This window comes from Dermochelys coriacea, chromosome 2, assembly GCF_009764565.3.
Source record: "Dermochelys coriacea isolate rDerCor1 chromosome 2, rDerCor1.pri.v4, whole genome shotgun sequence".
NCBI classification, from domain to species: domain Eukaryota; kingdom Metazoa; phylum Chordata; order Testudines; family Dermochelyidae; genus Dermochelys; species Dermochelys coriacea.
Genome location: NC_050069.1, coordinates 196,571,089 through 196,598,492, shown reverse-complemented (window position 1 = coordinate 196,598,492; position 27,404 = coordinate 196,571,089). Strand labels below are relative to the sequence as shown.

The window sequence follows — 27,404 nt, the reverse complement described above, 5'->3', positions numbered from 1 at the left end:
GTAAGACTGTGATTAGTCACTGGTAGGGCCATATATGATATTGTCTTTGGAATACAGAGAACTAAGTTCCGCTCTCAATTGCGATAGTATAAATTCAGCGTAGTTCTATTGAATTCAGTGGAGTTACTCTGGTTTTACACCAGACATTGGCTCAGCAATCAGCACACTGGGCAAAATCCCAAACAGAGGCTACAACTTTTGGTCAAATTCTGCAGTGATATAAATGGAGCAATAAGTTCCACATCTGGTTGTTAGTTTTTGAGAATGTGAATGTAACTGACAAAGTTGTGCAAAACTAGTGTCCCTTGCACATTGAGAGAGCAGAAGGGGGTGCTGCAGGAAAGCCAACCTCAAGAAAAGCTAGGGGGGCTGTTTTATCTTACCTCTGACCTCTGCTCACTGCATTTGCTCCCATAGAATAATACCACAAGTTTAAAGTTTGACCTTGTTTTCAACGCTCTTAACAGCTGAGCCAAGGATACCTAAAAAAAAGCTCCTCATGTTCTAGAAACAAAACAGCCCTCACCTCTTCTGCTCTGGTGCCACAATGGAATTGTTACTCAGATGGGTGAGGTTATTTGAGTAGAAGACAGAGCATAAATGATTATGAATGACCCCAAACATCCCAAGTGCAATATACTCTCTTTTTTGCCTTGGCCTTCCAAAGAAAATATATAGCACATCACAAAAAAGCATTCACACACAGCTTTCACCCAGGAGAATGAAATGAAGAAGGATCCTCACATGACATATGCTGGACCCTGTTTAATGCATTATGGGAAAGTACTCAGATACCATGGTGATAGGCACAGTAAAAGAAATGAAACGGAATAGAAATCTATCCATCTGGTTGGTTGCTTCAACTGCTTTTTTGACCCCTCAGCATTAAGTTGCACTTGTTTTCCACACCAACAGAATGCCAAACTGGTGCAAGGTACACCACACCCATTTTTTGGCCAACATACATATACCCAATGTGTAGCTTACATCATCTGTATTGTTCATTGCTGCAGAATTTGCCCCAGTGTGTATTGAACAGATGGAGCCAATCACACTACTCTTCTCTATATGTCTCATGTACTCAGAGGTACAGTATGTTTGTGTACCTTTTCTGCCATCATTTTCTTTAATACCTATAGAAATAAATAATGGCAATCTACTTAGAGACTATAATGGGTCAAGAGAAAAATACACATGACAGCTCTATGCTGGTTGCCTGGTCTGATCATTGTGTTCTAAAGGGAGTTTGACCTAACCATTCTCATTGTCCAATTCCCTTTCTCTTAAGCCTAAAACCAAAAATACTAAAGTTCAGAAGCCCCCACCATGTAGCTGGGGGCAGTTTCTGCTGGGCTTGTGCCTATATTGGAGGGATTGTAGCTCTTTTTTGAAATGACTGCTGGATTTTTCCACTGTAAAGTTCCCATCTTGTCTGAGAATATCCCTCATCTCACATACTCAGCTATTGCATGGCTGTGATAGCAGATGCTGTTCTTATGACACTGGTATTTATATTTAGGGGAATTTCTTTTTGAGTCACGTAGGCAGGTACACTACAGGCTATCTGGATGTTCCTTTTTGTTTTGTTTTTCTGTTTTTTGCTGAAACATGCCAGCTGTTTCTGTGTCTGCAAATTGTGGTTACAAATGCGAAGACTTGGGAGGTGATCGATACAGAAAGAGCGAATGCAATTTCTAGTTTAAAAAAAAGTTAAAATATTTTTCAAAAGCACCAGTTACAAAAGATCATATTGAATAAATATATTTTTTCAGTTTAAAAGCACATTTAACAATAATGAAAACAATGCCAGTATAACACAATAATTTCCATTGTGGCAGAGAGGAAGTAATTAATCTGATTAGATGCTGATTCTAATCATTTATAGCCAAGGGAATATGCAGAACTTATAAAAGAATTTCCTAGAAACTCATGGGAGGAATGTTATAATCACTTCTTTAATTATATTTATCTTTCTGTGAACTAACTGGAAAATAACAACCAACAAATGGATAAGAGTATCTTAAAATTGAACTGGATGTGATAAAGGTTTTGCACTGGCCTTGTAGGTAAGTGTAAACTAGACAACTGGTGAAAATTTTTCTCTTGGCCAGGAAAGACATTCTTTCATTTACCCTGTGAGACTGGTTTTTAATAGTGATTTCATCTTAGTACATTCAAATTTAAGGCTAGTCACTAGTCAAATCTTCCCCAGTATAAACCCAGTAATGTGAGCAAATTATACCATAGATTAATTTGGCTCTGTATCCTTCAGCTCTGAGCAGAATACTCCATTTCATTAGGAAGGTACCTCAGCCATTTTCAACCAAAGGTATCTCTGTCCCCTGCAAATCTTATAAATTAACATATAAAAATGTGAAATCTTGAAAGTGAAGTTAGATCTAACTGTTTTGTCTCAGGAACTCCACCCTCTTGCCTCTGGGAAAAGGTCTGTTTGCTGGACAGCAGCTCTCAGGCTTTAAGTAGGAGAGAAAGATTTTCGGGTTTTCTGGGAGGATAAATCCAGTACCAGATTAAAGAAAGCATGATGCTTCTACCTGGGAGAAAGAGTCTTTTTTCAGTACAGATATGAGGTCCCACAGGAAACTTTCCAGGGAAACGCACCATAATGCGCTTATACTAATGAGAGCAATGCCAACAATCCAAATAATGCCCTCGGATAGGCAGTAAAATCACAGAAGGTGGGCAGTCCAACCTGAATGGCTGTATATAGGGGAAGAAAAACCTGAACAGCTGAAAAGGGGAATTAAAACTGAACTCAAGAAATTCTAGAAGAAAAGGAATGGCCAAACAACCACAATACAAGCAGGCATACAAACATAACACTCCTATGCAATGGGTTCCCCCTTACATAAGGGCTAACTCCAAACACAAATTCTGAGTTAGCTGAGAATGCTGAAGACTCAGTGGCAAAAACTTTGGTCCTAAATGCATAAATGTCGGTCAGCTTGTAGAGTGTGGGGTTCATTGACACAGGTAAGGAACTCCTCTGATGGGGTAGGAGATAGGATGTACAAATCAGTGATTTGGGTGGCTACCTCTTAGGAACCGCTAAGTCTTTGTGTAAGGGTGATGTTTGAGGAGCCTTCTCTGAAGCATAGTAGGAAATTTCTCAGATCCTCCTCCTCCTGACAAGAAGCAAGGACCCTACTATGAGTGATTGCCTCCAGTTGCCCCCAAGTATACAGGTACAGAATGCTAACAAATATATGAATAGGTCAGTGCTTCGGAAAATCTGTAAGGAAATAGACAAATCTTACATTCCAACATCGCTATCTGAAAATGTCTGTTCTTTGTTTGAAAATACTGTACTGACGGTAATTATTTCATATAATGACATAGTCCCAGAAAGGAGGCTATATGGGAAAGCACTCTGATTCATTAAGGTTCTTTTATTTTAAAAATATATATATTGAGTTAAACCAACCCCAAAAAAATCCTAACTGAATATTTTAAAATTTGGCAAAAGGAAAACTATTGGCTTTTCTTATGTCGAGTTTCCCCCTGGAGAGAAGTCTTACAGAAGAACTGAAAACCCCTAAACATGGAGGCTTACAAGAGCAGCAATAACCATCCCTTAATTATAGCATTATAGATGACACAGTAATAGGCAACATTTGTCAATAGTAGCTCCACCTCCACAGAAGTATCATACTATCGTGGCAAGATTACGTTTTTGTGATGCTTCTTCCATTTTAGGTATATCTCCCTTCAAAAACAATCCCAAATTGTTTTGCTTTAATGATGCTGTAATATTGGTCATCCAGACCATGTCCCCTGTGTTAAATTGGAAAGACTACATGTGATTTCTACAGTTTCTATATACTTTTATTTATTATCAACGTGAATGATTCTACTGAATCAGCCATAACTGGCTCATTAGGCAAACTGTTCCACTGTCCAGTTATTCTTACTATCAGAAAATGTTTTCTTATTTGCAAGTTGAATTTATCCTTTTATTTTAAGTTTGGCCTTCATTTTAATACTAGTGTCCAAAATAAATAGTGCCACTTAATAATACAAAGAGAGTTCTCTCTCATACATTATTACCCTTGAAGTATTTACAGAACATTAAAGCTTTAACATTATGTAAATACATATAGTCTCATTTCGATGTGCTGGACTATGCGTAAACCATAGCATTAATAAGAGTAAAAATCCTTCTGCACTGAGTAGGAATGCCCCTAAAGTAGGATTTCTCTGCTTTGGCCTCACTATTTTCAGCTTAGTGGCTGTATCATATTTAAACAGCTGCAAAGTTAGTTTTGCTTGGATGCCTTTTAAAGGGAATTGCGTGGAAAAAAGGACAGGAGCCTATTTCAAAGTTATTTTGACTTAATGACCACTTTAATACAATTGTTTTCACAGACAATAAACAGGACTGAAGAATGTCGGTCTGAAATCTTTGCCTTGAATGGAGAAACTTCATTGAACAAGAAGTTGGCTTCCAGTTTGCACAGGCGTCAAACGAATGCTTTTTTTTTAATTTTCTACTTTCCCAACGAAAACACAACAGTGTTTTTATGTGCTGTGCAAATGGTTCCGTCATGTAGTCTGACAGTTTTATTTTTGCTATATTTTTTTTAATTAAAGAAAAGACCCAGAGGAAAAACACTGGGCTGACATTTCATCTGGATGAACATTTGAATTCAGAATTTACCTGTAGGTGTAACTAGATTTTTTTTTTAACATCAAAACTGAGGATGTCAAGAGGGAGCAAGTTGACAAGAAAACTAATTGTCTTCCTCAAAAATTAAGCTACTTTTTTTCTTTAATTTTTTTCCTTCTTGTTTTAAATCTAGTGTGGTTTTGTTTTGGGGTTTTTTTTAGAAATGTTTAGGTAAGGTTTATCTTGAATCTTAATTGCCTTAATTTTAAGGACGTCAGAGGCTCTCAAGGCAAGCTGTCAATGTCTTATTAGAAAAACCGAAAAAGAATTGAAACTTTCTCACACTGGTTTCAGCTGGTGCAGAAGTTTAACAGACTGAGATTTTGGGGTGAACATCAAAAAAGTTAAACTGTACAGTTTAAAAGAAAATGCTTTTCTTCTTTTGGAGAAAACTTGTTGATAAAGGAACTGTGGCAACTGTAAGGGTTGGAAAAATGCTGGAACTTTTATGAACTTTGTCTTAAGTGTTGACAGAAAAAAATTCTAGAAGGCTAAAGCATTTTACAGTAAAGTTATTGAATTGAGAAAAAATAACTGCATTATAAAGAATGCAGGGTTTTTTTCTTGCAGAATGCAAATTTTTTTTTATTTACAAAGCGTGATCGCTAGCAAAAGCATTAGTGCTTTTTATCTGCAGTCTTTTTTATGAGCTTTAAGAAGTTTTTAGTCTGCTTTGCTTGTCACATTGCAAAAACCTAGCTTAAGAGCATTTAAAAAACTTAAGTAGATAGGAGCTTATGGTCAAAAAAAAAGTGCAAAAAAGCAATAGATAGAAGAAATTGTTGACAATTTCTGTAGTCTTTCCTAGTTGTGATCAAATGCAGCCTATGGATGGCCTATTTTATACCAAAGATGAAGTGACACCCTAACGCAGTCCAGAAGATAGAGGTTTTTTCTTTTTTTTATCTTTATTTGACCTACATGGCCGGACCAGTTCTTACTTTCTTGTTTGTTTAAACTATCTTCCACTGGTTTTTTACTTACTGCATATGTTTATAATGATAATTTCAGAGCAGTTGGTACTAGAAGCTTGTACCTCCTGTCTTTTGCATCATTTCAGAGTGTGAGGAGATCTGGGTTACCGACTATCCAGATGGGCTTTAATTTTTACAAGTTTTCTGTTACATTGCCTGGTCGTTTGCATTTCTACAGAAACTACAGTCTTCCTTCTGAATTCCAACAACCTACAGGTTCATTTCCTCACCTGTCTTTGTCATCTTGCAACATGTATAGCCACCTTGATTCTGTATTTGTTTTTCAGTGATGCATTTGAGTCACCTATTAGATGCCAGAGAAGGCAGACTTAATCTCTGTTCTCATTTTAGCTCTCCCATGCAAGCAGAAAGTTAAATATTACTTACGTTACCATGCTCATGCAGACAGGAAGTTAATAATTACTTTTCTCACCTATGATTTCTGTTGTCTTAATATATTGGCTGACAATCACTAATTGGTACGATTAGTCAAAAGACAATGGTAAATAAATTGAGTCAGTTGAAATCTATTTTAGGAATGACAACTATTGCACAGAGAGATTAAAATCCTGAATAAAATCCTTGCTTTTTCCAAATAAACAAGGGGAGAACTAAGTCAGAACAAGATGCATGGGTTTTTTCTTAAGGCAGAAAGATCAAAGAAGAGCAGCATATATATATATCATCTAAATCAAACAACTGAAAACTTTCGTCCATCAAAGAAAAGGGGGACGCTTCACCACATTCATTGTGGTACATTAGAAACAGGGTATCCATTAAAAAAAAAATTAAAGCATATTTATATTGGATCAACCTGATTTAGCCACCCTGACTAAACAATATCTGAGGTTTAACTGATTTTTTTAAATCACATATTTTTTTAAAATGACTAAATCAGTACCTTATTTTGTAATGTAGTGGGGTGTGGGAAGGGGTGGGTTACCCAAGCAAATGGCTGCTAAATATGCAACATATGAAAGAGAGGGATGGGATCTTGTCTGGTTAACTGCTGTCACTACAGAGCCTGGTTTTCAGAAGAGCGAAAGTACTCCCAGCTCCTGGTGACTCCACCTGGATTTGTGGTTATTCGGGACTTTTTAAAATCAGGCCCACACTAACATGTGGGGAGAAAGAAAATAGGGTTTCCATCTTATAGAAAGACCTCTAGCTCTTTCCTTTCTGTTCCACGTGCTTCCTCATTGCTGTTTTCTTTTTGTGAATGACAGTCGAGTTTTGTCCTTGGAAAAGGTATGGGAAAAATCAAGCTAGCCTTATTTTCTTCCTTTTTACAACTCTGTGTGTGAACTCTTTGTATAAATAGAGATCCCCAGGCACCACTGAGTTGAATATGAAATAAATACATGTTGTTCTGTTTCTGTACAAATTCTAATGTGACACACAAAAAGGTCTCATTTACTATCAACAATGAGGCTACAAGGTAGCTACCATGTGGCTGATGAATATGCTGAGGTACCTTCCTGTTTCTATTCAGATCTCTGCTGCTTTATTTATACATTCAGAAACATTTTTTATTATTATTTTGAGCAAATAAAGTAAAACAATCTCAGTGTTTTTTTGTATTAAGCCGGTCAGGCAAAGAGATATCAGGATTCCTGTCAGTTTAAACTGTTATAAGTACATTCTGTGTTAGAATTTTTTAACTTTTTGCCATGCTACAACGTTTAATATTGTTTAAAAACCAAAAAAGGGGAAGAAGAAAAAAAAGAAACACAAAGCGTCCTATAAATCCAATTAATCATCTTATTTTATTGATTCCAGTATTGATTAATTGGTAGCTCATGAGTTGTAAACAGTTATGTATCAGCAGGTAAGAAATAACATATTCAAAATACAGAAAATGCTTAGATGGGAATCCTTATTTTTAAGAATCAAAGGTGAAGTAAAAGAATACAGATGAAATCTACTGAATGCAGCACACCTATCTGCCCCTTAGGTATCATCAAAACAGAGATACCCAATTGCTTCAAAAAACTGAAGCTGATTTTCTTTATGTTCTGGCTGACAAGATTCTTAGTGGGTTTTTTTTTTTGAGTGCTGAATTTGTACATTCAGTATCTATGTCATGCCAATTTAGCCTTAAATATCAGGAGAGTTCCTGAAAAGTTGCAGAAACTACTCCAGAAGTCTAAGGCAATGCTGCCTAACCCAAGTGTCTGGAAATAAAATCAAATCCATAAGCTGAACTGCATATGTACTTTCCATCACACCCAAACTCTTGTAAATAGTCAAATTTAGACATTTTTTTCTTTTCAAATAAATGAAAATGAGAGGTGTCAGAAATATGCTGGGAATTCGGAATATGTAGTTGTCACTGACATTGAAAGATATTGGTATGATGAAACTAAATACAGTAAAATATATTGTATTTGGAGCTGCTAGTGACATATCCAGAGCCTAATTCAGGACGCTGAAAAGTCTTATTGTCCTAAGTGAACTAAAATGCTTAGGGAGCCCTCTTCCTATCTGGCTCTGTTGCTGATTTTGTTAGCACTGGTCACCTGAGACAGTCAGGCCTAGAATTTTGGTTGCCCTCATCTTCCCTTCCGCTGAAATGGTCTCTTGAAATGTCCCTAGCAGATGAATACTTGTATGGTTCTGTTTGCCAAGGGTTTTAGACTGTCTTTACATGATAGTTGAGACATCCAGTGTAATGCAGAACTAGACTTATTTTAGAGCAATTTCATCATGTTGTATTATCTGCTGCTGTGGCTGCATGCACAACTGTGGAAGATGACAGATGGTGATAGGAAAGTGAGGGATTCTGCAATGGGATTAAGCATCAAAATGGATTTTTACATGAGTAAAAATCAAATGAAGGGTATTATTTATGTATGTGTGTGTACCAAAATTCAGCAAATTTGAGGAAGCCTGCATTGTAATAAAGTTTATTTTTAATATGTCATAGTATTTTGATCTATATTATGTTGTCTATGGTACTGAAGGATGAGATTAATACTAAATGTTTAACAAGCTGCCTTGGTTCATAATTTTAAGTTTGATGGTGCTTATCATTCAGCCTCTTCATTTTAATGCTGAGGTTGACATGAGTGAAACAGGTTTAAGGAGACTCACTGAACTGTACCTATGGTAAGAGTCATGCTAAAGAGTGATAATGGGCTTAAAGTAATGAATCAATCCACTTTTAATGATGAGACCAAATGTGGTAGTAGAAGATAGTTATGTGTGACCCCCACACAGTTAAGATTTCTTTTCAGAACTTTATTTAACATGAAATTGGTCTTGATGTAAAAGAAGTGCCCTTGGGCAAAGGATTTTAGAGATCTTCTAGGAAGCCCATCTGAACTGAGGAAATACTAACGGTGTGATGGAAATGCAAAAGAAAACAGAAACACGCTGACTATACCAGTTTGATGGCATTTCTTTTCTCTCCAGTAGTGGTGATTCCTTTCATTTATGATACATGCAAACACACAATCATGCACAAACATTAACCGAAGAAGGGTTGAATCGGCAGCAGACTTTTTATATTCTTCAACAAAGTGGATTTCTGGAATCCTGTGACCCACACTCCAGGTTTGCTGCCTGTGCGTGAGGGAGTTATTTTTCTCTCAGAAGAAGCGCCCGCTTTCCACTTCAGTCATATCATCCAAATAGACTGGAATGCTGTACGCACCTGTGAGACTCTTCGTCATGCCTCAGAGAATGCAGAAGAGACCATTAATCTCCCCGTTATGAATGTCTTCTTTGTTAAACAGAAAAAGATGACAGAAGCTGTACAAAAAAAATGTTGCTTTTACTTCCAATGATGAGAAAAACTCTTGTGTTTGAATTAGTTGTTCTTGTTCTTATTCCATACCCATGACATTTGAGTTCCTTTCACTTGAATAACAATTTGTAAGAAAATGCAAAATGTTGGCTGTTGACAGGTCCACAAACCCATTTTTTCTTGTAGGGCCAAATCCTGTGATGTGTTCAAAGAGCAGGGCCCAATGTTTAAAAAAATCTGCTCAGCATTAACTATATTTTCTGAATGTTGGTTTCTGTCTCTTGGGTGACATATTTATGTCTGGTGGATTTGTCAGTCACATATTTTGAAGAACTCCAAAAATGCAGCTTAGAGAGGAGAACATGATGTTCAGTGTAACTAAGTATTACTAAAGATGCTGTATTCCAGGAAATAAGTAAATCCACCTCTCTCCTCCCCCCCCTTTTTAAGGAAAAACCTGTAAAACCAGGAAGCATCCAGAATTCATACAGAAATTTTTAATTTTTTTCCCCATTTAAAAATCAATAAATAAAAGCTTCCATTTAAGAAAACTCAAAGCGGCTTGGAAGAGAGATGAATTCCTATCACAAAAACATGTTTCACATAGATGAAACAGAGGTTCTTTAAAACAGACCTTGCTGTATCCGTAATGTAGACCAAAGGACCTCTGTGAGCCATTAAATTATGAATCTTATTTATAAGGGCGTCATAGTGCTGATATCTCAGACTGTCACTGAAAGAGCTGTACTACTATGATTTTCTTTCTTTTTTAATTTTTGTTGTCCATTTGTACCACAATCCTAATAGCTGCCATTTTCCCACTCATGGGGCTTTCTGTAGATCAGTGGATGTTAGGTTTAAACTTCTGTTTTCTTTGATGAAGCTTTCAATAAAAAAATAAATAAAAGAAAAGCAACGGGTGGCTGCGTGTTCTTGTGACACATTGCAATGGCGGCTCCCTGAAGCATTAAGCCCTGTGAAATGCTGTGTTATGGTCCAGAATGGGAGGCGAACTTCAGCACGCTCTCCTGTGCCCAGTTCCTCATCACATGCTTTTAAGAATTGAATCTGCTGAGAGACAAGATTGCTGTTTCTCCTTAATGTTGGTAGCAAAAATCACTCGTGTTAGAAGGTGGAATCGAATAGAAATGTTCTCTCATGCTGAGGCCTGGTGATTAATACTAATGTTCCCTACACTCAGAGACACACACACCCTAGCCCCCGCCTACCCACTGATTAGAATATTCCCTCTGTTTCTAAGGTTTATGCTAGATAATGTTTTAGCTTTTTTAAAAAACATCGAATACAGACTTAAGTGCTCGTAATTTTCAGCCCTGAAGGCTGATGTCCTTTTGTCACATACAGCACAGTTGGTAGGTGTGCGCATCCCCAAATTGCCTTCTGATGTGCCTCATCTAGAAATGGAATTGGGGAAAAAATGAGCCCCCACCTCCAGCGACTTCTCCCACGGGGGCCAAAAGCAGTTGCTCAGTGGGGCCTTTTCTTCTCCCAGCCATGGCCATGTCTCATGCTGGTTCTGGGAATATTGCCATCCTCAATCACTCTCATTCATTCTTTCTGCCTCACACACGCACACACACGCACTTCTGTCAGGCTAAGGGCGTTCTTCAGTGCTTCTCCCTGCCCATTGAGGTTGCTGCTTTCATTGGGCCAGGAGGTGGTTGAAGATTTCTCGGCTTCCCCCATCTCCTAGCCTGTTAGAGCCAGGAATGTGCCCTCAACATGTCTTGAGTTCTCTGGGACTGTCTGTCCATTTCACCTCTGGCTTTTTGCCCAGTGAAATGCCCATTGATGCAGTTCTTTCTCCTGCTCCCTTGAGCATGATCGAAGAGGCTCATGAAGATGATAGAGCAGGCCCAGAAAGGGGAACAGGGTCTACTGTCAAGCCTATAATGTGGTGCCACATGTTCCCTGTCACAATGAGACCAAGGGAGGGAGAAAGAGGTGGGAGGCTGCAACCAAGATGTTTGCAATCTAATTAAATCAGAGGAGCAAAGTGGATAGGGCACTACACTGGAAATCAGAAGACCTGGATTTTCTTCCAGGCAGTGCTGTGACACTGAAATCCATCAGGTCTCTGTGCCTCTGTTTCTTGTCCCACCTTCCATCATTCTTGTCCTTTTGGAGAGCTTTTCAAAAGCACCTGAGTAATGTAGGTGCACAAATCCCATGGAAAGTCATTTGGCATACCTTTCAATGGGACCTGAGCTCTTACATTACTGGAGTGCCAAATTCTTCGGTATGGGGCTCTAACTAATCTCTTGCCTGCATTAAAAAAATGGGACCAGTTTAAATGTTTAAAATTAATTTAGTTAAACTGGTGCCAACCCTTAGTGTAGCTGCATGACAGCTTAAATTGGTTTAGCTTGAGTTGGTGAATTACTAAAGTGCTTGAAATGAGGGTTAAACATTTAAGTGCATCTACATTAGGGGGTTCCATCAGTTTAACTAGATGTTAATCTACTGTAACTTTTTAAATATAGATCAGGCTTTTGTGTTTGTAAAGCACCTACGTGGGGGGTCTCTAGATGCTATTGTGATAATAATAGAACTTGTTGAATGGAAGATGCAATGTATTAAACATTATTTTATTAATTCCATCAATATTTACTGGATAATATATTCTCTGTGTTTAATGTTACCAGCTATAGTGCTAATTGAAAAGGTACCTAGTAAATGAAAACTAGTGAACTTTAAGTGGGTTATCTACTGACCTTTATTTAGCCATTAGCACCATATGTATTACCAAATGAAAAACGCTATGGTCTACTTGAACACCATTCCTATGGGATGCAGCTTCAGTTTTCCAAGCAAAATCTTTTTTATTTTCCCCTTTGTTGGTGGTGTAACCCAATACATAAATGTTAGGTGTAGTATACACCACATTAATAGGTATGACATGCAGGATATTGATATAGTATACATAAGTAGGTGGTTATGTTAATGGAATGTATTATGCGTACCCCTATAATTCTGTTCACCCATGGCAAGGATTCACCAACACTTTGCACAGCTGAAATCAGCTTGGGTCATTAGAAAAGAAGAAGCCTATAAAAGCCAAGATTCATGAATGGTGTGAGCTAACATAGGTTGCTATACCTCTATACCCAACTGGTTGAGAACGTAGTACGCAAAACAGAGAAAAGAAAAGTACAGAACATGCCAACACATTGAGGAACTGTTACAAACTGGTGGGTTGGATTTTAGTGACATGTAAAGAGTTTTCTAACATGTAAAAGGATGCTATAAATACTACTAGCTGAAATGTGTATCTCTGAAGCACACTTTCTGTGTAAGGTGACAATGCTGCAAGAAGTTTCTTCAGAGAAGAAGGGTATATATGGATTCTTTTCATGTTGTACTGCTTTGTCTTTAGACAGTAAATATGGCTAAGTTCTGCATTTGGTCTCAAACATTTTTAAAAGAGTAGTCAAACAATTGAGTACACCTTTTAGTCAATAGTGGTCATAGACTGGCATACCAGAGCTTCTGTATAAGCTCTTCTGCAGGACAGATCAAATTCTTCCTACTCCCGTATTCAGATAAAGCAACTGTTTATGAAACTGGGGACTCCACTGAGCATCCTTGCCACGATCTTACTCTACCTCCTAGGCTGAGTGAGCAACTATTACTGACATGAACCAGGTAAAGATTTATCTAGCAGGATGCCACTAGTTTCAGTATTCCCAGGGAGTAGAGGTAGGGGAACGTATGGCTCTCATTGGTTGGTACCAAGAACAGTCAGTCATTCAGTGAGAGAAAAGCAGTAAAGGGGCCATTTGTTTGAGGAAAAAATAAAAATCATAACTGAGACTGGAGACCTTGCTTAGCTCCCAAACAGACAGACACACAAATATATTTCCAGTTTCAGTATGCTGTTAAACAAATGCCCTTCTCCCTGTTCACAACTTTTGAGGAGCTCTTAGAAGCCTTCTTAGTCATTGCACAGTGAATTAAAATGCCCATGTTAGTGCTGAGCAATGCCTATTTGAACCAATGCTTCACTTCTTGATGGCTCTGCGCCTTCCCATGCTGCACACTTTTCTTCCTCACAAGTTCCCACAGCAGGCTGACCATTTGTTGAACAGCAGTCCCAAGGAGCCATCACCTTCTGTTTCCCTTCCCTGCAGTTTCTTTTCAACACTCCCCAAGTGGGGCTGTTAGGGTTTGGACTGCTTTCTTATTTGTACCTGGACAGCAGGCATGTATATTTATATTATGATAACACTCAAAAGGCCCCAAGCGGTATTGGGGCCCCATAGTGCTGGGTGCTGCACAAAGAAGAGAGACCATCTGTGCCCGAGTGTCTTTACAATTTATAGTCAACAAGCCATTACATGCTGGATTTGCCTTTCATAGAATCATAGAATATCAGGGTTGGAAGGGACCTCAGGAGGTCATCTAGTCCAACCCCCTGCTCAAAGCAGGACCAATCTCCAATTTTTGCCCCAGTTCCCTAAATGGCCCCCTCAAGGATTCAACTCACACCCCTGGGTTTAGCAGGCCAATGCTCAAACCACTGAGCTATCCCTCCCCCTTTTGTCTTAGACACTTGGGCACAGATGGAACAGTGGGGGCGGGGGCGTTGCTCTGCTGATCACGGTGTGTAGTGATCATTTGACTGCTGTGCATGGATTCAGTCCTCCTTCCAAAAGTCAGCTTCCATCTTTGCTCATTGATTATGCTGTTCTAGGAACTTTTGGGATGGAAGGCTCAGTTTGCAAATGTTTGCTTTCATTATTGCCAAGGCAGACCAGAAGTCCATACCTTTTTTTGAGTGCCACAGAGCATAAGTCATATGGAAGTGTCCATTGTTATTAATAAGATCTTGATTAAATTGCTTTGGTGCTTCAAATGCCTGATGGAATGGATTCAAATGCCTCACACACTGGCAATTTTGCATCTTTTCCTGTTTCTGGAACAAATGTTGAAAGAGAGAGTAGTTATAGAGATAAACAGTAATTTGGATAAAATACAGCATGGTTTTAGAAAGGTAGATTGTGCCAAACCAACCTGATCTCCTTCTTTGAGATAACTGATTTTTTTTTAGATAAAGGAAATGCAGTAGCTCTAATCTACCTGGATTTCAGTAAGGAATCTGATACCGTGCCACATGGGGAACTATTAGTTAAATTGGAGAAGATGGGGATATATGAGAATTGAAAGGTGGATAAGGAACAGGTTAGAGGGGGAGACTACAACAGATCCTACTGATAGGTGAATTATCAGCCTGAAGGGAGGTTACTAGTGAAGTTCCTCAGGGATCGGTCTTGGGACCTAGGTTAATAAACATTTTTATTAGTGACCTTGGTTTAAAAAGTGGGAATGTGCTAATAAAACTTTGCAGATGATGCAAAGTTGGGAGCTATTGCCAATAGGGAGGACCAGAATATTATACATGAAGATCTGGAGGACCTTGAAAATTGGAGTAATCGAAATGGGATGAAATTTAATAGTGGAAAGTCATGCACATAGGCACTAACAACAAGATTTTTTGCTATAAGCTGGGGACGTATAGTTGGAAGTGACAGAGGCGAAGAAAGACCAGACTGTATTGGTTGATCACAGGATGACTCTGAATCACCAATGTGATGTGGCTGGGAAAAAGGCTAATACAGTCCTAGAATGCCTCAGGCAAGGTATTCTCAGTAGAGACGGAAGTGTTAGTACCATTATACAAGGCACTGGTGAGACTTCATCTGGAATACTTTGTGCAATTCTACTCTCCCATTTTTAAGAAAGATTAATTCAAAGTAGAATAGTTACAGAGAAGGGCTACTAGGATGATCAGAGGAATGGAAAACCTGTCTTATGAGAGGAGACTCAAACAGCTTGGCTTGTTTAGCTTAACCAGAAGGAGGCGTGGGGGGGGCGCGATATGATTGGTCTCTATAAATACATCAGAGGGATAAATCCCAGGGAGGAGAGGAATTATGTAAATTAAGTGCCAAAGGTGACATAAGGGCAAATAAACTGGCCATCAATAAATTTAGGCTTGAAATTAGATGAAGGTTTCTAACCATCAGAGGAGTGAAGTTCTGGAACAGCCATCCAAGGGGAGCAGTGAAAGCAAAAAATCTAGGTAGTTTCAAGACTGAGCTTGATATGTTTATGGAGGGGATGTTATGATGAGGTTGTCTACAATGGCACGTCACTGATCTGTTGCTGCTATAAGCAACTATCTCCAATAGCCAGGGATTGGACACTAGAGGGGGAGGGTTCTGAGTTACGACAAAGAATTCTTTCCCAGGTATCTGCCTGCTGGGTCTTGCCCATGTGCTCAGGGTTTAACTGATCGCCACATTTGGGGTCAGATTGGCAGAGATCCTGGGGGCTTTCCGCCTTCCTCTGTCGCATGGGGCGCGGGTCACTTTCAGGTTTAAACTAATGTAAAAGATGGATTCTCTGTAACTTGATGTCTTTAAACCATGATTTGAGGACTTCAGTAACTCAGCCAGAGGTTATAGTTCTATTACACGAGTGGGTGAGTGAGGTTCTGTGGCCTGCACTGTGCTGGAGGTCAGACTAGATGATCATGATGGTCCATCCTGGCCTTACAGTGCATGATTTGGTGGACTATGCTGCCTTATGTAGTGCACCATTAACCCCTGTTCAGTGAGTCAGGACATGCCAAATGCACCACTGAAGTCCAACTAAAACCCTAGACTGCACATTTAAGGGATGCCTAGTCCCTGTGCTTGCTCTCTGAACTAGACTGAACATTGCTCATTGTAATCATTCAGTTATGATGCTCAAAAGAGAGTTGTTTAGATGGCTCCTTATAATAGAATTTCCCCATAACCTACATCACTGCAGTATCATTTGTTATGATTTTTTTTTTAAATGGGAGGTGGCGGGATGATCCATAGAGCTCCTCTCTTCTGCCATTATTTGTTAAGCAATGCAGGGACTGACTGTATTACAGCAACAAACCTCCTATTGTCTGTTGTCCCTGGTTGTATTGATCAGTGAACAGCAAAAGCAAAACCTCTACTTTGTTGCTAAAATCTGTTCGTTGTATTGTACTGTAACCTCAGTCCACTTCCACCTCACTTGTCTGATTTATTCACCTATGGCAGCATGTGTACATGTAGATCATGAGCTCTCTGGGGCATGCTCAGGAATGTGGCATGCCCAGTTTTACACTGGGATTTTTTGGTTGGGTTAGCTGCAAACATGTCACAATATGAAATCCCTCCTGCTCATTCCCTTAGCCCAGCTCTACCTGACAATAGCTCTTAATGGAAATTGAGCCACAGTGACTTTCATGTTCTTGAAAGACTACAGACTTTTATTGTTTGTCCTAATTTGCTCAGTGTCATTCATGCTATATTTAGTTAGTTCGTTGATTTCCCAAGTACGAGAAGAGAGGAAGTAATCTGGTTGAAAACAACAAAGCAAAAAACTGTAGCGAGAATAATTTGTCGCAGTGAATAAGCCAATGTTGTATTCTGATGTGGCTTTTTAGTTCCTAAAGTAAAATGGACACATAGACTATGTAAAAGATTCAGCTTTCTGATAGGGTGCCACATGCAGAGTAAGATACTAGCCAATATCAGTGAAGAGAGAGTTATACAGCAGTTAGACACCCATGGCTGGCCCATGCCAGCTGAATTGGGGTCTCAGCGCTTGGGCTGTGGGTCTCTTTAACTGCTGTGTAGATGACGAGGCTCAGAGGAGAGGTCCATCAATGGCTATTCACTGGGATGGCGTCCCTAGCCTCTGTTTGCCAGAACCTGGGAATGGGCAATAGGGGATGGATCATTTGATGACTGTTCTGTTCATTACCTCTGGGGCACCTGGCATTGGCCACTGTCAGAAGACAGGTACGGGACTAGATGGACCTTTGGTCTGACCCAGTATGGCCATTCTTATGGTCTTATGTTGGAGCTCGTGCTCTAGGATCCTGCAAGATGGAAGGGTCACAGAGCTCAAGCTCAAGCCCAAGCCCAGAAGTCTACACAGCAATGAAACAGCCCTTCAGCCCAAGCCCAAGTCAGTTGGCATGGGCCAGCCGCTGGTTTTGCTTTGTTGTGTAGACATATCCCTGTGAAATCCTGCTGGGGCAATGCACACATTGCCTATTATAGGTTATGGCTTCAAGCCACAATGTAACACCATATTGTGTGAACCTATGTAGGAGTAAAAAGAAAAGGAGTACTTGTGGCACCAATTCAGCAGTCTCTCGTTGGAGTCTGTTTTTGAAGCTTTTTTGTTGAAGTATAGCCACTCTTAGGTCTGTGATCGAGTGACAGAGTTGGCAACGGGCTTTGTTGCAAGGATAGGTTCCTGGGTTAGTGGTTCTGTTGTGTGGTGTGTGGTTGCTGGTGAGTATTTGCCTACAAGATCTCTATCATGCATTCCTACAACTACAATACCCACCTGCTGAAGTGAAGAAACAGATTGACAGAGCCAGAAGAGTACCCAGAAGTCACCTACTACAGGACAGGCCCAACAAAGAAAACAACAGAACGCCACTAGCCATCACCTTCAGCCCCCAACTAAAACCTCTCCAACGCATCATCAAGGATCTACAACCTATCCTGAAGGACGAGCCATCGCTCTCTCAGATCTTGGGAGATAGACCAGTCCTTGCTTACAGACAGCCCCCCAATCTGAAGCAAATACTCACCAGCAACCACACACCACACAACAGAACCACTAACCCAGGAACCTATCCTTGCAACAAAGCCCGTTGCCAACTCTGTCCACATATCTATTCAGGGGATACCATCATAGGGCCTAATCACATCAGCCACACTATCAGAGGCTCGTTCACCTGCGCATCTACCAATGTGATATATGCCATCATGTGCCACCAATGCCCCTCTGCCATGTACATTGGCCAAACTGGACAGTCTCTACGTAAAAGAATGAATGGACACAAATCAGACATCAAGAATTATAACATTCAAAAACCAGTTGGAGAACACTTCAATCTCTCTGGTCACTCGATCACAGACCTAAGAGTGGCTATACTTCAACAAAAAAGCTTCAAAAACAGACTCCAACGAGAGACTGCTGAATTGGAATTAATTTGCAAACTGGATACAATTAACTTAGGCTTGAATAGAGACTGGGAATGGATGAGTCATTACACAAAGTAAAACTATTTCCCCATGGTATTTCTCCCCCCCACCCCACCCCGCACTATTCCTCTGGACTAACACGGCTGCTACTCTGAAACCTCTGATATTCTTGTTAACTGCTGGAATTAGCCTACCTGCTTGTCACCATGGAAGGTTTTCCTCCTTTCCCCCCCCTGCTGTGGGTGATGGCTTATCTTAAGTGATCACTCTCCTTACAGTGTGTATGATAAACCCATTGTTTCATGTTCTCTGTGTGTGTGTATATAAATCTCTCCTCTGTTTTTTCCACCAAATGCATCCGATGAAGTGAGCTGTAGCTCACGAAAGCTTATGCTCTAATAAATTTGTTAGTCTCTAAGGTGCCACAAGTACTCCTTTTCTTTTTGCGAATACAGACTAACACGGCTGCTACTCTGAAACCTGTCATTATGTAGGAGTATATACACACACTCATGATAATTTTGCAATATATAGCCGTTTATAGAAAAATCTTCAATCTTCTTTAAATCTGATCAGAGGACTTCAGATTATTTCCAGAACTCAGTGTGTCCTGTCTGCTAGATCCACTGTCGCATTATAAAATCCTTGAGAAATCCTTCTTCCATTCCCAGGGGAACAGTTATGGTGCCTGTTACTGTAGAGGCAAGGAGGGTCTTATGGGAGGGAGGAATAACAATGATTTCTGATGTTTGGATATGTATCCAAGCTTTTTAATGCCTACTCAAACCACTGAACCTTTTGAAAGTCCCCCATTGCTGGCTTTAACAGATGTCATCACAAAATGTGAGTTGTTACAGTGGAGGTCATCTGCCCATCAGCTCCAAATTCAGCAGGATCTAGTTCCCTTGAGCCTGAATAAAAAGCAAAGTGTATGTCCAACAACTCCCACATATAATCATAAAAGCTGCTCAGGAGTAAGATTTCTCCATAAATCATGTCTGTGTGCTTGATCGGGCCTGCTAAGTGCCAATGGCAACCTGGGCCTTTGTTTCTGTCATTTTTAAAAGGCTGCAGGATAGATGGTATTTAGCAGACTAGCTGTGGCACATAGATGCAATTTCTGGAGCAAGAAAAGTACGGTATTGGAAGCCGAGCCTTTAAATAGAGAGAGATGAACCCCTCTGCAGAGGGCCAGCACAAGGCCAAGGGACTGCTGAAGTCCCACTTAAGCTCTCAGTAGACAGGTGATATCACCACAGGGAGTAGTTACTGCAACAAAATAAAGTCTGGAGCCCATCCTATAGTTTTATTATAAAACCAAAAGCCAAAAAAAGCCCTTGGGTTCTCCCAAGCTTCCTCTCTTTCCCCTTATGATGAGCAATGCTCCTCCACTGCTTCCCTTTACCCAGCAGCATCCAGCAGCCTCCTCTGCTTGCAGTATACGGGTACATCTTTAAATCGTTTAGATAGTCTATGAATACTGAACACTACACTGTAAACCCCGGGCAGCTGGGACAACACTAACAAAGAACTGGCTAGAGAAGTGAAAGTAAGTGTTCGCTACACTGCAGCTAACTGAAATATTGCAAACCCGCTGGTATCATGTGCAATAATTGTTTGCTATTTGGCTGATCAGGGAACAGAACTTATTGTCACTTGACATTAAAGGGGAATCCCTCCAGCGAATAGTACATAGAGAGGGAAAAGATACTGGACTGTCTTTTTGTTCTGTCTTTGTACAATACCAAGCATTGTGAGGTCCTGGTCGATGCCAAGGCTCCTAGGTGGTATGGTAATACAGATCAGAAATAATAATAAAAATAGAGGACATACAAAGAGCGGCCCAGAGTAGACAAAAAGAAAAGGAGTACTTGTGGCACCTTAGAGACTAACAAATTTATTAGAGCATAAGCTTTCGTGAGCTACAGCTCACTTCATCGGATGCATTTGGTGGAAAAAACAGAGGAGAGATTTATATACACACACACAGAGAACATGAAACAATGGGTTTATCACACACACTGTAAGGAGAGTGATCACTTAAGATAAGCCATCACCCACAGCAGGGGGGGGAAAGGAGGAAAACCTTCCATGGTGACAAGCAGGTAGGCTAATTCCAGCAGTTAACAAGAATATCAGAGGAACAGTGGGGGGTGGGGTGGGAGGGAGAAATACCATGGGGAAATAGTTTTACTTTGTGTAATGACTCATCCATTCCCAGTCTCTATTCAAGCCTAAGTTAATTGTATCCAGTTTGCAAATTAATTCCAATTCAGCAGTCTCTCGTTGGAGTCTGTTTTTGAAGCTTTTTTGTTGAAGTATAGCCACTCTTAGGTCTGTGATCGAGTGACCAGAGAGATTGAAGTGTTCTCCAACTGGTTTTTGAATGTTATAATTCTTGACGTCTGATTTGTGTCCATTCATTCTTTTACGTAGAGACTGTCCAGTTTGGCCAATGTACATGGCAGAGGGGCATTGGTGGCACATGATGGCATATATCACATTGGTAGATGCGCAGGTGAACGAGCCTCTGATAGTGTGGCTGATGTGATTAGGCCCTATGATGGTATCCCCTGAATAGATATGTGGACAGAGTTGGCAACGGGCTTTGTTGCAAGGATAGGTTCCTGGGTTAGTGGTTCTGTTGTGTGGTGTGTGGTTGCTGGTGAGTATTTGCTTCAGATTGGGGGGCTGTCTGTAAGCAAGGACTGGTCTGTCTCCCAAGATCTGAGAGAGCGATGGCTCGTCCTTCAGGATAGGTTGTAGATCCTTGATGATGCGTTGGAGAGGTTTTAGTTGGGGGCTGAAGGTGATGGCTAGTGGCGTTCTGTTGTTTTCTTTGTTGGGCCTGTCCTGTTTCTTCACTTCAGCAGGTGGGTATTGTAGTTGTAGGAATGCAGGATTGTCTGGCTATGTAGACTCCCTCCTCAGGCCCTTCGTTACCAGCACTCCCAGCTATCTTCGAGACACCACCGATTTCCTGAGGAAACTACAGTCCATTGGTGATCTTCCTAAAAACACCATCCTGGCCACTATGGATGTAGAAGCCCTCTACACCAACATTCCACACAAAGATGGACTACAAGCCGTCAGGAACAGTATCCCCGATACTGTCACGGCTAACCTGGTGTCAGAATTTTGTGACTTTGTCCTGACCCATAACTATTTCACATTTGGTGACAATGTATACCTTCAAATCAGCGGCACTGCGATGGGTACCCGCATGGCCCCACAGTATGCCAACATTTTTATGGCTGACTTAGAACAACGCTTCCTCAGCTCTCGTCCCCTAATGCCCCTACTCTACTTGCGCTACATTGATGACATCTTCATCATCTGGACCCATGGAAAAGAAGCTCTTGAGGAATTCTACCATGATTTCAACAATTTCCATCCCACCATCAACCTCAGCCTGGACCAGTCCACACAAGAGATCCACTTCCTGGACACTACGGTGCTAATAAGCGATGGTCACATAAACACCACCCTATATCGGAAACCTACTGACCGCTATTCCTACCTACATGCCTCTAGCTTTCATCCAGATCATACCACTCGATCCATTGTCTACAGCCAAGCGCTACGATATAACCGCATTTGCTCCAACCCCTCAGACAGAGACAAACACCTACAAGATCTCTATCATGCATTCCTACAACTACAATACCCACCTGCTGAAGTGAAGAAACAGATTGACAGAGCCAGAAGAGTACCCAGAAGTCACCTACTACAGGACAGGCCCAACAAAGAAAACAACAGAACGCCACTAGCCATCACCTTCAGCCCCCAACTAAAACCTCTCCAACGCATCATCAAGGATCTACAACCTATCCTGAAGGACGAGCCATCGCTCTCTCAGATCTTGGGAGACAGACCAGTCCTTGCTTACAGACAGCCCCCCAATCTGAAGCAAATACTCACCAGCAACCACACACCACACAACAGAACCACTAACCCAGGAACCTATCCTTGCAACAAAGCCCGTTGCCAACTCTGTCCACATATCTATTCAGGGGATACCATCATAGGGCCTAATCACATCAGCCACACTATCAGAGGCTCGTTCACCTGCGCATCTACCAATGTGATATATGCCATCATGTGCCACCAATGCCCCTCTGCCATGTACATTGGCCAAACTGGACAGTCTCTACGTAAAAGAATGAATGGACACAAATCAGACGTCAAGAATTATAACATTCAAAAACCAGTTGGAGAACACTTCAATCTCTCTGGTCACTCGATCACAGACCTAAGAGTGGCTATACTTCAACAAAAAAGCTTCAAAAACAGACTCCAACGAGAGACTGCTGAATTGGAATTAATTTGCAAACTGGATACAATTAATTTAGGCTTGAATAGAGACTGGGAATGGATGAGTCATTACACAAAGTAAAACTATTTCCCCATGGTATTTCTCCCTCCCACCCCACCCCCCACTGTTCCTCTGATATTCTTGTTAACTGCTGGAATTAGCCTACCTGCTTGTCACCATGAAAGGTTTTCCTCCTTCCCCCCCCCTGCTGTTGGTGATGGCTTATCTTAAGTGATCACTCTCCTTACAGTGTGTATGATAAACCCATTGTTTCATGTTCTCTGTGCGTGTGTATATAAATCTCTCCTCTGTTTTTTCCACCAAATGCATCCGATGAAGTGAGCTGTAGCTCACGAAAGCTTATGCTCTAATAAATTTGTTAGTCTCTAAGGTGCCACAAGTACTCCTTTTCTTTTTGCGAATACAGACTAACACGGCTGCTACTCTGAAACCAGAGTAGACAGTGATGGTGGAGCCTTGTTTGTGCCTTACTTGATGTGCAGGAAGGATTCAGATTCAGAATGAAACCTACTTGGTTTGATGCATGGGAAAATGTTTTTGTTAGGCAGGCTGTTCTTACTCACAGGGACAATAATGTGCAAGTTCTACTCTGTTTCTACCCACTTTGGGCTCCACTGTTGAAATAGTTCTGCTTGCATACATTCCTTCTTGTGTATTCTGTTTAGTGAGGATATAGCTGAATAAAAGATACCGGATAGGAAATTTGAAAAACCCTCAGCTTTGGTGTGTGTATCACCCATTGAAATCAAGTTTTACCGTTGACTTCAGCGGGAGCAGAGTTGGGCCAGTGCTGAGCGCTTCTGTAAATCCCACCTGTTGGTTTATGTGTGGGCACCAACTGGACTAAGCACTAAATCTTACAATCTTTTTTTCTAAATACACAGGGGTTCTGGATGCAATGACGTGATCTCATCAAACTCTCATGCCATCATGGCACAGCATTTTCTGACATGCACCAATTTCTCACAAGCAAAACACACAATGGAGGCACAAGTACCTCACCCCAGCGGCTGGGCGAGCATTATTTTTAGCATCAGGTGGCTTCTTAACTACCATGTTGTCTTGTATGTGGGCTGTGCAGCAGGCTTTGCTAGCTTCAAAGGCAGATGCTGTTGTACTTAAGCCTGCACACTCCTGTGATGATTGTCTAAACACTGTTCTAGAATAATTAAATCCATCAGTTCTTCTACTCGCCCAGCTGCAGGCTTGAACCACCAAGTTGACCAGAGGGTTGCATGAAGATGTTAAGCTATACACCCGAGAAAAAGAGTTCCCACACTGCAACTGCTGATTGCATTTCTCCTTGTAGCGGGGTGGTCACCCCACTCCGGCCCTGAAGGGGTTAAAAGCAGCCCTGGAGCGGGCTGTGGCTGGGAGAAGCTGAGTGAGTTGCTGACCACAGGTGTGGCCAGCTCAGTCAGAGCCCAACTGGCCCTTATAAGAGGGCTGGGGGCCAGGAGCTGAAGGAGACTCACTCTAGCCCTGGGTAGAAACTCGTAAATGTTCCTCTCCACGGAAATCTTTAGTAAAAGGCGAAAGATTTATACAATCTGAAGAGAAACCAGAGTATGAGTGGGAAGGGCTAGCTGCCTAGGAGCAAGGCCCTGAAGTGGAACAGTGCTGGGGAAGAGCAAAGGGAGCTGGGGAGCTCCAGCCTGGTACACCTCCAGGCTGCAGGCCTTGGTAAAGGCCCAGAAAGGTACTGGGGCTGCAGAGGGGCAGCCCAGGGATAGGCAAAGGCAGCAGGTCCTACCCCCTTGCCAGTGATGAGTGGCCATTACAGACTGCAGTCTGTCCCAAGGAAAGGGGGCTGGATGATGACTGGCAGTAGCCACTGAGGCAAAGTGGGGATAGAGAATTGGGGGTTCCTTGGGGAGGGGAGACCCAAAGACTGTGGGGGTACTGCAGAGGGCAGAACCCTGAGGTAAGTGGCACCGGGGTCCGGGAGGGAAATGGGGGCCAGCGGCAGGCAGGACATCGGCCTGCAGAGGATGTTCCGGGCTGGAAGAGCTAATTCCCAGGACAATCAGCAAGAGGTGTTGCGCCGGTGAGTCGTCGCCCTGCTACGCTCCTCTAGCCCGGTCGGGGTTAAAAAGGGCATTCCTGGAACAAATAACCCCCTTCCGCTCAGCTGGCGGAAGAGGGGCTGCGTCGTCCTCCACCACCAACCTGGCCAGGCATACTACCTCCTCTTGTTCACCTCTTCAGTCATCTTGGGGGAGGGCTTAAAGGCACAATGACCCCCTCCCTACCAGCCTGCCAGGCAAGGCCCCATTCCTGCAGTTAAAGGAGGCAACTCGCCTTGCTGTTCAGCCGGACACGGCCCACTGGTTAATGTGCGATGAAGTTATTGTTACTAGCCTTTGTTTAGTTCAGTCAGATTTCTGTCCAGGTGAGTATTCATAACTAAACTAACTAATGGATTTTTCAAGGCTTTATGAGGAAATGAATCAATTGTCTTATTAAATTCCAATTATATTTCACGTTTTGCATTCCCTACAGCCCGCAACGGTCCAAGCCTGCTCCCATTAAAGTGAGTGGCAAAATTCCCAATGATTACAAAGGGAACATTTTTTGAGTGTTCATGTTTGTCTGGCAAGATTTCCTCTTTATAAATCCTGCAGAGTCTCGTATTGTAAACTCTTCATGGCAGAAAGCGAGGTCTCTTATTTGTTCTCTGAATAACTCTGGCACATGAATGGTTCTGCATTAAGTAATAAGAATAATTACTCATAGTCATAACGCACATCACAGGTTCCCTAAGAAATTAGTTACTGAACTTATTGAGCCCCTTAGCAATTGTTTCCGATGTTACATGAAGAACAAGGAGGTGGCAGAAAACTGGAGAAAAAGAAAAAGAAAAGAAAGCAAATGTGTTCATCTTTTTAAAGTGGGGAGGGAAGCATTTCCGGCTACAGATGGTCAGAAAAGCAGGGGAATATTTTATGTCTAGTTTGTTGAAAATCTTTGATGTTTTTCAACCAGCTCTATAGTCAGTCAGAATACTGGACACATTTTTCATTTTAAAATATCACAAAAAATTGTCAACAAATTTCAAAATCTGAAATGTTTCAATCAGCTCTATTTCTGCCAACAGCCATACTGCCCCATAAGCCTCCCTTCAGCCCTTATTGGAAAAAATAGAAGACATAGTAGGAGGAAAGAAACCTAAATGCTGATGGAACAATGGGCAATAAATCTAATTCTACTCCCATTGAAGTCAATGGTTTTTGCCTTTGATTTCAATGGGCTCAGGATAAGGCCTCAAATTTAGCCAGACTAAATTTAGCCAGGCAAAGGAGGACAAAGGGAAGGCCGATGTAACACAAATGAAATGTTACGGTACTTTTATTTTTGTTTTGTTTACATCTTGGTGCCTCTGAACTGTGGTTTGTTTTTTCAATGGATTTGGTTTGCTGGTTATAAAATTAAGTTAATTATGGGCCAAATCCTGAGATCCTTCTTTAGTTTTTTCTCAGTCATTACTGAGTCAAACACCCATCAAAGTCAATGGGAATTTTCTCTGAACAAGGATGGCATAATAGTTTAGCTACATAATCTTTCTTTCTTTCTCCTCCCACTCCATCTGTTTCATTGAACTTAGGTGATGGGTATCATGGAAGAAGGGAGATTCTTGACAGACCTGGAAGATGGAGAGGAGGAGCTATTGGGTGCTGGTGAATAGGAGAGGGAAGAGGAGAGGAAGGAACCAAGGTAGTAAGAAACAGGAGGACAAATGTAGGTGGCATGGTTAGATTGACTTGCAGCAGGGAATTAGTGAACTGGCTCAAATGGAAAGATAAATGGCTCAATTTCTGGCAGTTGCACTATAGACAGATTCCTTAATGCACAAGTAGCTGTGCTTACTCATTTGTGCCCTATCTATGCATGCTTTTCAAAGTATTTCCTTCCTTCCTTTTAGTTAGCGGTTGTATGGACAAGGTCTTCAGATTGGTCATTGGTGAGGTTTTTTTAATATTGTTGCTTTTGTTCAAGAATAATTGAAAAACCTTTCAGAAACTTGGCCTTTTTGGAAACATCCTTGGTTGACTTATGCATGTCGTTTATTTCACCTTTTTTTCCCCGGTGTATATTGAGCATGAAACATTTCAAGTCAACGCTAAAAGAATAGCATCTATTTGCACGCTAATATTTTTTCCCACTGAAAATTACAATAATTTTTATTCCTCCCCCACTCCTTGGCTATCATTAACTCATTCCCATTTTTTGCTGCCAAACATTATATCTTCTCTGCAAGCCTTAAATTACCCTGAGACTGCTTCTGGTCTCACTTACACCAGTTTTACCTGAGTCTAATGCCACTGCATATAATAGAGTTACTCCTGATTTATCTGACTCGTATAACTGAGTGCAAAATTAAGCCCTCTATGTATTCCTGGTTGGCTGTCTCCTCACTGGCCCCAATCCAGTCTGAGGTGGGGCGTACACCTTGGATATTTGGGTATTCCTTCATGAACCAATATGACTCGCTTTTTCCCCCAAAAAATGAAAGGAAGTTTTCGCAAGAAACCCCATAATTTTTAGTTCAAAAATACAACTACCTTTCTCTTCATGTATGGCAAATCTCCACCTAGAGTAAATATGAAAA

The 27,404-nt window shown here is 41.1% G+C and overlaps 1 long non-coding RNA gene and 1 other non-coding gene across 2 annotated transcripts; both read right to left on the bottom strand.

The window, feature by feature from the left end:
- Positions 1-7,591: 7,591 nt before the first annotated feature.
- Positions 7,592-25,376, bottom strand: LOC122458943. The gene is made up of 3 exons (XR_006279309.1): positions 25,365-25,376; positions 23,399-23,404; positions 7,592-7,716 (listed from the first exon to the last, which is right to left on the bottom strand). It is a non-coding gene; the product is annotated as an uncharacterized LOC122458943 (long non-coding RNA).
- LOC119852397 lies at positions 24,252-24,365 on the bottom strand. Its single transcript, XR_005291648.1, has one exon. It is a non-coding gene; the product is annotated as a U5 spliceosomal RNA (small nuclear RNA).
- Positions 25,377-27,404: the final 2,028 nt, after the last annotated feature.